Raw genomic sequence first — 12,074 nt, 5'->3', positions numbered from 1 at the left:
GTGCAGTTAAGGTTTCCGGCGGCCCTGCGGATTATGTGGCAGAATAAAACTCATAATATAAGAGAGCCAGAGGAGGTTAAGGCCTTTATAGAGCAGATAAAGTTGTCGCAATAATGTAATGGTATTGCTATGATTGAAGATTGCCCGGTGTGCGGAGGGCTCTATGGGATAAGCAATGGCTGTCCTATTAAAAATAGGGAGGGTTCCCATGGGTTCTGGGGTAGGGGTATAAGGGGGTTTGGAGAATTTGTTGTTTTGGGTGTGGGAGCATAAGGGGAAAAAAGGTTAAAAATACAAATGCCCTCAAAATGGGTTTTTTATGAAGTAAGAAGGGGAGGATCCAAGTATTTTCTTTTCTTTTTCTTGTTATAGGATGGGTAAGCAGGAGGGCTTATTATTAAAAATAAGCTCATGGAATATCAATGGGCTTAGGGTCAAGTGTAGAGGAAGGAAGATTTTGCAATTTCTTAGGCAGGCGGAGGAGGATGTGATTATATTACAAGAGACGCATCTCTCACGTGAAGAATCGGAAAATGTGATTAAAAATACAAGGTGGATATCGAGGGGTATAGTGACCAACCAGTCGTGCCCAATCAAAGGCGTTGCTATTCTTTTTAAAGAAAAAATAGTGAAGGGATTATGTATAGGGGCGGTGCATGTTGACTTAAAGGGTAGATGGGTGGTGGCTGAGGTCTGCTTTTTTGGCTTATGGCTCACGATCGCAGGTTATTATGGACCCAATACAGATTATTCTACTTCATTTATAGAACTGTTCAATCTTCTCCTGAAAACGAAATACCCGGTTGTATTAGGTGGGGACTTTAATATATTATTGAATTTGGCCTTGGACTAATCCACTACCCGGGGGACAGCTAATTCCCCTAGATGTAGGTTATTGGTTAAACAGGCGATAACCGATCTACTCTCAGTTTGAATTAGGTAGTATTGTTTTTCTGTTTCTTTCATTTTTGTTTCTTATCAGGCATTCTGATTCTTCTTTTTTCAATACAAGTGGATATCTGCAAATCAACAAAGAATACATGTAGCTCTACAGAAAATCGTATTAAATTACATACTATAAACAATTAGGAGTGTCTGTGTTTTCACTGGAGTGTACATGGGCGTGTCACTGACTGCAATAGTGTTTCTTGGGTGTATTAGTGTGTGTCTTCATTGCAGTTTTTTTTCTGCAAATACCTATATCAGTGTGTGCATGGGTGTGTCAATTTCTACAACAGTATTTCCTTCCTTCTGTCACTGCTAACATTGATATGTTATTGCATGGGTGTACACTTCATTGTCTCAGTGTATGCATAAGTGTGTGTTTGGGTGTGTTAGATGCAATAGTGATGTGAGTGTCGGCATTTGTGCATGCTTGTGTATGTCAGTATATGCATCACTTTGTGTCTGGGTATCTTAGTGTATACATCGGTGTGTGCCTGGGTGTGTTATTTAATGTTATTTAATGCATTAGTGTCTCTCTGGATTTGTCAGTCTATATGTCACTGTATACCTGTATTCACAGGTAACTGCCTGGGTGTCATTGTCTGTTTCATTCTATAGCTTCCTGGGTATGTCAGAGTGTTCATGAGTATGATTCTGGTTGTCAGTGTACACATGAATATTATACACCTGGTATGTTACTGTCTGTATACGTGAGTGCCAGGGTATGTTTGTATCTGTATCAGTGTGTGCCTGGGTAAGTTTGAAGAAGACTTGTCTGGATAGGTGACTAGGTTCTGTCAGTACTTGACTACATATCTGACTCAACCGACGCCAACAACGCAGCCCTCAGCCTCACACAATTGATCACCAACTGGGCCGACAACCTCGCACCCCTCAGACGCATCCCAAGGCAGACCATCGCCAGAAAACCTCAAAGGTTCACAGACACCCTCAAGGAATAAAAAAAAACCTGCTGTACCCTCGAGAAAGCCTGGTGCAAAGACCACACTGCAAAAAACATGTCCACCCTCAAAAACAACACCCGCAAACACCATCAGATGATCCACACCACCAAGAGAACATCCTTCAAAGACAGACTGGATAAGAACACTCGCAACAGCAAAGAACTCCTTAACATCGTCAAAGAGCTCTCCAATCCCAACGCCAACTCGAACTCCATCACGCCCTCACAAGATCTCTGCAACTCCCTTGCTACCTTCTTCCATCGAAAGATCACCGACCTTCACGACAGCTTCAGCCCTCAGACCCAGCCTACCACCACGGATCCCACACCCCCAGCCGTCACCCTCAACGCCTGGACCCACATCAGCGCAGAAGAAACCAAAACTACTGTGAACACCATCCATTCCGGTGCCCCCTCGGACCCCTGCCCCCACTTCATCTTCAACAAAGCCGACGACATCATCGCCCCCCACCTCCAGACCATCATCAACAGCTCGTGTGCATCTGCCACCTTCCCCGAGAGCTGGAAACACGCGGAAGTGAACGCTCTCCTGAAGAAACCTACGGCAGACCCCAACGACCTGAAGAACTTCTGCCCCATCTCGCTCCTCCCCTTCCCGGCCAAAGTCATTGAGAAGTCCGTCAACAAGCAACTGACCAAATTCCTTGAAGACAACAACCTGCTCGACCCCTCCCAGTCCGGATTCCGAGCCAACCACAGCACTGAAACCGCCCTCATCGCAGTCACCGATGACCTCAGAACTCTGATGGACAATGGAGAAACAGCCACCCTCATCCTCCTCGACCTCTCGGCCTCCTTCGACACCGTCTGCCACCAAACCCTAATATCCCGCCTCCGCTCCACCGGTATCCAAGGACAGGCCCTGGACTGGATCACTCCTTTCCTCAATAACCGCTCCCAAAGAGTCTACCTCCCGCCGTTCCGCTCGGACCCCACCGAGATCATCTGCGGCGTCCCACAGGGATCCTCGCTCAGCCCGACTCTCTTCAATGTCTACATGAGCCCCCTCGCTGACATCGCACGCAAACACAACATCAACATCATCTCCTACGCCGACGACACCCAGGTGATACTTTCCCTCACCAAGGACCCTACCATCGCCAAAACCAACCTGCAGGACGGAATGAAAGACGTCGCTGAATGGATGAAACTCAGCCGTCTGAAACTGAACTCAGACAAAACGGAAGTCCTCATCCTCGGAAACACCCCGTCCACCTGGGACAACTCTTGGTGGACCACGGCCCTGGGCACCACACCTACCCCCTCAGACCACGCACGCAACCTCGGATTCATCCTGGACCCACTTCTCACCATGACCAAACAAGTCAACGCCGTTTCGTCTTCCTGCTTCCTCACTCTCCGCATGCTCCGAAAGATATTCCGCTGGGTCCCCGCCAACACCAGAAAAACTATGACCCACGCCCTTGTCACAAGCCGCCTGGACTACGGAAACACCCTATACGCAGGAACCACCACAAAACTCCAGAAACGTCTTCAGCGAATACAAAACGCCTCCACTCGCCTCATCCTCGACATACCCCGCAACAGCCACATCTCCACCCACATGAGACACCTGCACTGGCTACCCATCAACAAAAGGATCACCTTCAGGCTGCTCACCCACGCACACAAATCCCTCCACAACAAGGGACCCGAATACCTCAACCGTCGCCTCAGTTTCTACACGCCCACCCGTCAACTTCGCTCCGCCAACCTTGCACTCGCCGCCGTCCCTCGCATCCGCCGCACTACGGCAGGTGGGAAATCCTTCTCCTACCTGGCGGCCAAGACTTGGAACTCCCTCCCCGCCAACCTCAGGACCACCCAGGACCACCTCGCATTCCGGAGGCAGCTCAAGACCTGGCTCTTCGAGCAGCAGTAACCCCCTCCCCTAGCACCTTGAGACCCTCACGGGTGAGTAACGCGCTCTATAAATTTTATTGAGTGATTATTGATTGACTTAGTGTAACAGTCCCTCTATGAATGTGCCACCAGATATTTAAGTAAGTCAGAATATCACTGGCTCTTTTAGTAACTTTATGGATCTCTAAATGTATATGTATGTAAATGTATGAAAGGCTTACTGGCTGTGTTGGTGAGTAGAGGGGTATGTAACTGTGTTTGCAACTTGCTCTGATCTTGCTGAATACAGAACTCCTGTCTGGAAGTGTGTGAGAATGTATAAGTGCCTATTTTGCTCTCTGACTGGGTGTGTGAGTGGCTCTATGCTTTTGTAAATAGGTATGTGAGTTGCAGTATGGGTGGGAGCCTGTATACATATCTGGGCATAGGAGTCTGAAAGTGTATTTGTACGTCAGTGAAACTTAGAAGGGCATGTCTAACCTTTTAGACACAAAGCACCCTACCTACAATCTAGGGGTGAGTTATCAGTAGTAAAACAAGAGTTTAAGGCTTGTACACTCAGGTTCTTCAGTAGTAGGACCAAGCCATGTTTCTAGAACTAATTGTGTGGATGGGTGACTAGGTTGTGTCAGTACTTGACTACATAAGTAACTGAATGTATCATGCCCTCAATGTATATGCCTTCAGATGTTTAGGTAAGTATGCCGGTATATCACTGGTTTGTTTAGAAAGTGTATGGGTCTATAAATGTCTGTGTAAGTGACTGTATGAATGAGTTTCTCACTGTGCTGGTGAGTACAGGAGTATGTAACTGTGTATGTAGCTAGTTCTGATAGTGCTGGACACATAAATGTGGTTTCTGTGTGGGTGTGTGTAAATGTATAAGTGACTCTTTTGCTGTCTGACTTGGTATGTGAATGGTGCTATGCTTTTCCTAATACGTCTCTGAGTTACACTAAGGGTGGGAGACTGGATGTATAACTGGGCATATGTTTCTGTGAGTGCAAGTGAAACTCAGTGAAACTTAATAGCAGATGTCGTACCTTCTACGCACAAAGTACACTGCCCTACAGCCTAAATTCAACCTAGAGTAGGGATGACCTATATGTAGGTAAGTCTTTGCAAATGAGTTGTAAATGTCAAGGGAACCTGTCAGTAAAACTGAACACAGGGACTGTGAAGTAGTGGGCCCGAGACATGTTTAAAAGGCTACTTGTGTTGATGGGTGATTAGGTTGTGTCAGTGCTGGACTACATGTCTGAGTGGGTGTATCAGTCCCTCTACGGGCCTGCTACCAGAGAATGAAGTAAGTAAACTGGTATATCACTGCCTATTTTAGTAGCTGTTTAGGTCTCTACATGTATATGTAATGAGTTGTATGATTGCTTACCCCTGTGTTAATGAGGCTAGGAATTTGTGACTGTGTGTGCAACTGGCTCTAATACTGATGTATACATAACTACTGTTTGGGTGTGTGAGTGAATGTATAAGTGTCTCTGTCACTATTTTATTGAAGGTGTGAGTGCCTCTATCCTTTTTAAATAGGTATGAGACTTCCATTATGAGCAGGAGACAGGATATATGACTAGGTGTATGGGTCTGTAAGTGCATATGTAACTTAGTGAAAGTTAAAAGTTTAAGCACAAAACACCCTGCCTTATGGCTTGCACACAGCCCATCTGAGGGGTGACTTTTATCTTGCAAACACTGAGTTTAAGCGTTGGCATATGAGTTTTAAATGGCAAGTCGACTTGGCAATAAAAATGCACATAAAGGCTTTGCAGTAGTAGGTCTAAGCCATGTTTAAATGACTACTTCTCTGGATGGCTAACTATGTTGTGCCACTGCTTGACTACACATGTGACTGACTGTATCAGTCCCTCTATGGGTATGTCATCAGATGTTGAAGTAAGTATACCGGTATCTGATTGGCTTTTTACGTAACTCTATGGATATCTGAATGTGTATGCAAGTAGCTATATGACTCAAATACTACCTGTGTTATTGAGTATAGGAGTATGTCACTGTGTATACAACTGGCTTTGACAGTGCTCAGTACATAACCGCTGTCTATGTATGTGAGTGAATGTGTAACTGCCTCTTTCTATGTCTTACTGGGTGTTTAACAAAATGTATACGTGTCTCTGTCACTGTCTGACTGGATGTGTGAGTGGCTCAATACTTCTGCAAAGTTATATGAGTTGTAGTATGGGTGGGGGACTGGATGTATATACAGGTATAAGGGTGTGCAAATGCAAGTGTAACTTAGTGAAACTCAAAAGGAAATGTTTTACCTTTTAAGCACACAGCCCTCTGTTCTATGGTTTACCTGTAGTCTAGACTAGGGGTGACTTATCTGTAGTGAAAGGCGAGTTCAAGACGTAGAAATCAGGTTTTCTAATGCCAAATGATGCTGGCAGTAAAAGGGCATACAGAGCCTCTGCAATAGTAGACCGGATGCATGTTTAAAGGACTACTTGTCTGTTTGAAGGCTCGGTTGTGTAGGTACTTCACTACATATCTGAGTGAGTGTATCACTCTCTCTGTGGGTGTCCCACTAGATGATTAAGTAAGAATGCTGCTATATGACTGGCGCTTTTAGTAACTCTATGAGTCCCTAAATGTGTATGTAAGTGACTGTATGAAGTGCTTACTTATTGTGTTACTGAGTAAAGGGGTATGTAACTGTGTGTGCAACTGGCTCTGATACTGCTGGATACATAACTGCTGTGTGGGTGTGTGGGTGGATATATGTGCCTCTGTCCCCGTCTGACAGGGTCTGTGAGTGGTTCTATGCTTTTGAAAATATGCCTGTGAATTGTAGTTTGGTAGAAGACTGAGGGGGTGATTCCGACCCTGGCGGTAAAAACCGACAGGGCCGGGGTCCGCGGGAGCACCGCCAACAGGCTGGCGGTGCTCCTTTTGGCATTCTGACTGTGGCGGTACAGCCGCGGCCAGAAACGGAAAGTCGGCGGTGTACCGCCGACTTTCCGCTGCCCAGGGGAATCCTCAAGCTGCGCCGCCATGGGGATTCCGACCCCCATACCGCCATCCTGTTCCGGGCGGTTTCAGCCGCCAGGAACAGGATGGCGGTATGGGGTGATGTGGGGCCCCTGGGGGCCCCTACAGTGCCCATGCCAATGGCATGGGCACTGCAGGGGCCCCCGTAAGAGGGCCCCACTTAGAATTTCAGTGTGTGCTTAGCAGACACTGAAATTCGCGACGGGTGCAACTGCACCCGTCGCACCCCTTCCACTCCGCCGGTTCCATTCGGAACCGGCTTCCTCGTGGAAGGGTGTTTCCCGCTGGGCTGGCGGGCGGCCTTTTGGCGGTCGCCCGCCAGCCCAGCGGGAAACCCAGAATGACCGCCGCGGTCTTTTGACCGCGGTACGGTCTTCTGGCGGTTCCCTCTTGGCGGGCGGCGGGAATGACCCCCTGAATGTCTAACTAGGTGTAAAGGGTCTATTAGTGCATATGTAACTCAGTGAAACTTAAACACACATTTAAGCACAAAGCACCCTGCCCTATTTCCTACATAGAGCCTACCTATTGGTGACGTACATGTAATAACAGGAGAGTTTAAGGCTTGGCAAACGTTTCTAAATGCCAAGTTGACCTGGCAATAAAACTGCACACACAGGCTCTGCAGTAGTAGGCCCGAGCCATGTTTAAGGAAGTACTTATCTGAATGGGTTACAAAGCTGTGTCAGTACTTGAGTATCTGAGTGAGTGAATAAGTCCCTCTTTCGGTGTGCACAAGATGTTTACATAGGTATAGTAGTATATGACTGGCTTGTTTAGAAACTCTGTGCGTATCTAAATGGCTGTATGAATGGTTCACTGGCTCTGTTAGAAAGTATAAGGGTTTGAAAACTGTGTAATCAACTGGATCTAATAGTGCTGGATATATAACTGCTGAATAGGTGCATGAGTGAATGTGTGAGAGCCTTTTTTGCTGTCTGACTGGGATTGTGAGTGTTTTTGTAAATAGGTATGTGAGTTGGAATATGGGTGGAAGACCAAATGCATAAGTGGAGGTATGGGTCTGTTGGACCTGGCCCTTTTGGCAGGTTCATCCCCAGACTTTTTGCCTCCTTCCTCCTATTTTTTCTGACCTTTCGCTGATGGCTCTAGGACTCTGAGCACTTTATCACTGCTGACTAGTGCTAAAGTGCAGGTGCTCTCCCTTCTAAATTTGGTATGATTGTCCTATTTAATTTACCTGTAAGTCCCTTGTACAGTGGAATCCCTGTATCCAGGGTCTGTAAATTAAATGCTACTAGTGGGCCTGCAGCGCTGCTTGCGCCACCTACTGAAAGAGCCTTTCAAACCTTTCTCAGGCCTGCTAGCGCAAGGCATGCATCCACTGTTTTCTGCCACAGGGACCTGCCATTGAAATTTACTTGCCAGGCCACGTACACCCTTTTACTACATATAAGTCACTCCTAAGGTAGGCCCTAGCTAGCCCTATGGGCAGGATGCTATGTATGTGGAAGGTAGGACATGTGCCTGGTTGCGTGGCCTGTCCTGGTAGTGACAAACAGCATTTTTGGTTTCTCACTGCTGTGAGTACTACCTTCTCATAGGATTGCACTGAAAATGGTCTGCCTTATGTGGAGTGGGTATTGTCTGATTTATGAAGGGTAGCGTAGGCATGTTTGGTATGGTTGTAATGGTAGTGAGAAATGCTGCTCAGTAGTGTACGTGGATTTTTTATCACTATTACAGAAATGCCACTTCTAGAAAGTGAGCATTTTTCTGTGCTTATGACTTTGGTGTTTTGCAGCTTGACACCAATCCACATCTGGGCAGAGTGACAGTTGGGCTTTGTATATACTTTTCAGACAGCTTGTACACAGGGATGGTGGAGGTATCACAGAGGTGCATCTGCATTTTGAATAGTCTTCCTGGGCTGAGAGAAGGGGGAGGCGGGGCACATAACATCTGTAAAGGCTGTGCCCTGGCCTCACACAAAAGGGTTGTTTACCCCCAACTGATGTTTGGAGCCTGTGCTGGAGGAGAGACAGGGCACTCCCAGAACCAGTTGTTACTGGCTAGAACCTCCTCTCCCCTTCTTTATTAACACACTGCAAAAACTGAGTATAAATACAGGGGATTTTTTTGGAACTGATCTTACTTGTAACCAGACACAGAATGCTGCTGCAGGGTCTCACCAGGAATCGCCTGGGACTGCTGCTGCTGTGCTGACCTACGATCTGCCTGGTCACTTGGAGGAACTGCCAACTGCCTGTGAACCCTTTGTGTGGGCCTGCTGCTGGACCCTGTTGCCCTGTGTTCCCTTTTCCTGCAATAGCGCCTGGAAGAGTGCTTTCTACATATTAAAAAGTGCTTTGGGAGCACTTTTCGTTGGTGCAATTTAGCACCCTTGGTGTGCTTTTCATTTGATTTGTCTTGCACTCTGGAAGCATGTTGTGGTGGCAGAAATTGGTTGCAGCGCTCGTGAAGCACTTTGCCGCTGCCCGATATCACCGCTGTGACCGGGCACTGTCAAGTTTAAGCACACCGGAGACACGCTGCCCCTGGGACCCTCAGGGCACCACTAAAGTGAGGAAAGGAGCAAGCGCACTCCTAGAGTGCCCCAGAGGTGAAGCACCCTCTGAGAAGTACCACAGGGGCACAAGTATGCATCTACTTTGGTGCCAGCTCACCTCCACGATCTGGACAGGCTTAATTTCTTCTTTTCTAATCATTCTGCTTTTCCTTATTTTCATCTCACACCGTCTATTTACATTCCCTTTTACTTCTTATCAACATGCTACTCACTTTCATTCACCTTATATACACTCATGTCTTTTCTAACACATTTAAAAAAAAAATACATTTTAATTCGCTCACCTGTCATGTGCGTTTGTTGGTCTTTATGTTTATCTCTCAGTATGAGTTAGAATTTCTTCTCACTGATAAGATGCAAAAACAAAGCACAAGAATGGTACACCACTCTCATTCAAGGCAGCCATTAATGGAAAACTTTTCAACATTGCTTTAAAGGTTACTCAATCAGAGAAACAATCACAATCTCCCTTTCATATTTAACGTATGTTATACCAGTCAGTCAAAATGTATTTAAGCAAAATGCCATAAAAGCACAAAAAGCTTTATACAAATCAGAGATTAAAATACATATAAAAATATACAAGGCATCATTTACAAAACATTTCAGCAGCATAGCCCACATCCAGATCTAATCACACTACCAATACAGCAGGATCATATTGGCCCCTGAAAGCAATATCCAATCTCATAAGATTTAAAAAATAATACATTGGTACCCTTCAATTTTATGTGGAATTATAGCAACCTTAAAATGCGGAACATTTACCTAAATTATGTAAACAGTATAACTTGTTTAAAATCACTAAAATATACAGAATAAAGTGACAAATGCACACTTATATCACAAATCACAAATTCGTTTTAGAATCATATCCATTTCCAAATTAGAACTGTTGTACAACTATATCAACCAATTCATATTGTTTCCTGATAGCAATGGTAGATCTGATAAAATTTAATACAGGATAACAGATTAGAATTTCTGACAATTTTTGAACATGGATCATAGCATCCTTATAATGTATGAACTTTAATTTACGTAAAAGAGGCAATATAAAAGCATGTCTAGGGGAAGTATAAAGTTTACAAAATAGAAAAAAGTGACATGTGCTCTGCTGAGATCTGGCATCACAGGGGCAAGGTGGAAGCTCTTTTTGCCAACTCTATAGTGAATTAAATTTGATCTAAATAATGTTAAGAAGGAACATTTTAATAGACTCAAGAACCAAGTTAAATAGGGCTCCATGGTAATCACGGTTGAAATCTGGACAAAAGGTTCAAAAGTTTTCAAATTCTGGGCACTATGAAGTCTAAGGTTCAGGGTGTATTCAAAATGCCATTGTTTCACCATCTACTCAGCATTTATTGGCAAAGACTCTTGATTTGTAAACATATTCTTGAGCCCCAACTTTTGAAAAAATGTTTGCAAATATGAAAACCATTGGATTTTATTTGATTTGGCCAAATTTAAACAATCAGCCATACAGTCTTGAATCAGGCCAGCTGCAGGGTTTCTCCAGCATCTAAGCCACAACAAGAGTGGGGCAACAGCAATCAGATCTTCTATATATCGGAAACCCAATTCCTCATGGCAGATGACCTTTGCTACGTTCTTTGGTACAATCAATAATCTGTGGGCAAATGTATTCTCAACACGTTGAAGTAAACCTGCTTTGGCGTAACCCATATGCCCGCCCCGTATGTAGCTGCTGATATACACTTTGATTTGTAGAGTGTAATGATCTACGATATTGGTCTGTGTCCCAATTTGCGGGCAAAGCAAAATATTGCTTCTATATTTCTCACCAGTTGCTGGGTCTTAAATTTAAGATCGACATTACATAGCAGAGAAGAACTCACGTACATTCCTAAATAACAAAAGTCTTTCACCTTATTAATGATATTACCTCCCATGGGGAATTATTTGGACCTTGTATTTCGAGAGGCCGCACATCATTACATACATCTTTGAGAAATTTACTTTCAAATCAAGGTCTTGTATGAAAGTTAAAAAAAAGATCCAGCAGGCCTTGAAGACTGTTAGCTGTGTGCACAATTAATAGAGCATCGTCAGCATATAATAAAACTGGGAGCTGTCTCTGTCCCATCTTGGGGAAATCTTTCCCATATTTTATTAAAAAATCATAGAGCCCATCACTATATATCAAAAACTAAAATGGGTCTAAAATACAACCTTACCCTACTCCTCGTCTTGATGGAATAGGGGGGTTCTCTCACCATGCAATCCAAACTGAACTGAGACCATTAAATCTGTATGTAAACACTTTATCAACTCCAACATATTCAGATCGATCTGCAAAGTTTCCATAATTTGCCAAAGTTTCTCTCTATTTACCTAATCGAAAGCACTTGAAAGATCAATAAATGCCATATGAATGGATTATTTTTTAGCAATTACATATTTGCTGAGAACAAGATGCAAATTTAGTGCTTGTTCTACTGTGCCTACGCCAGGCCTAAAGCCATATTGAATTAGGGAGAGAATCTTGGCTTCCGTCACCCAATCTTCCAGCTGTGATAAGATCACATTCCCTAATATTTTAGCCATTGAATCTATAAGGGAGAATGGCCTATAGCAAGTAGGATCTTGTCTTTTGCCCCTTTTAAAGATAGGGATAATAGTAGCCAACTTCCACAAAAATTTTGGGGGTGATTCTAAGTCTGGCGGGCGGCGGAGGCCGCCCGC

Source organism: Pleurodeles waltl, chromosome 4_2, assembly GCF_031143425.1.
Source record: "Pleurodeles waltl isolate 20211129_DDA chromosome 4_2, aPleWal1.hap1.20221129, whole genome shotgun sequence".
In the NCBI taxonomy this organism is placed as follows: Eukaryota; Metazoa; Chordata; class Amphibia; order Caudata; family Salamandridae; genus Pleurodeles; species Pleurodeles waltl.
Note: the sequence above shows the minus strand (reverse complement) of the source record.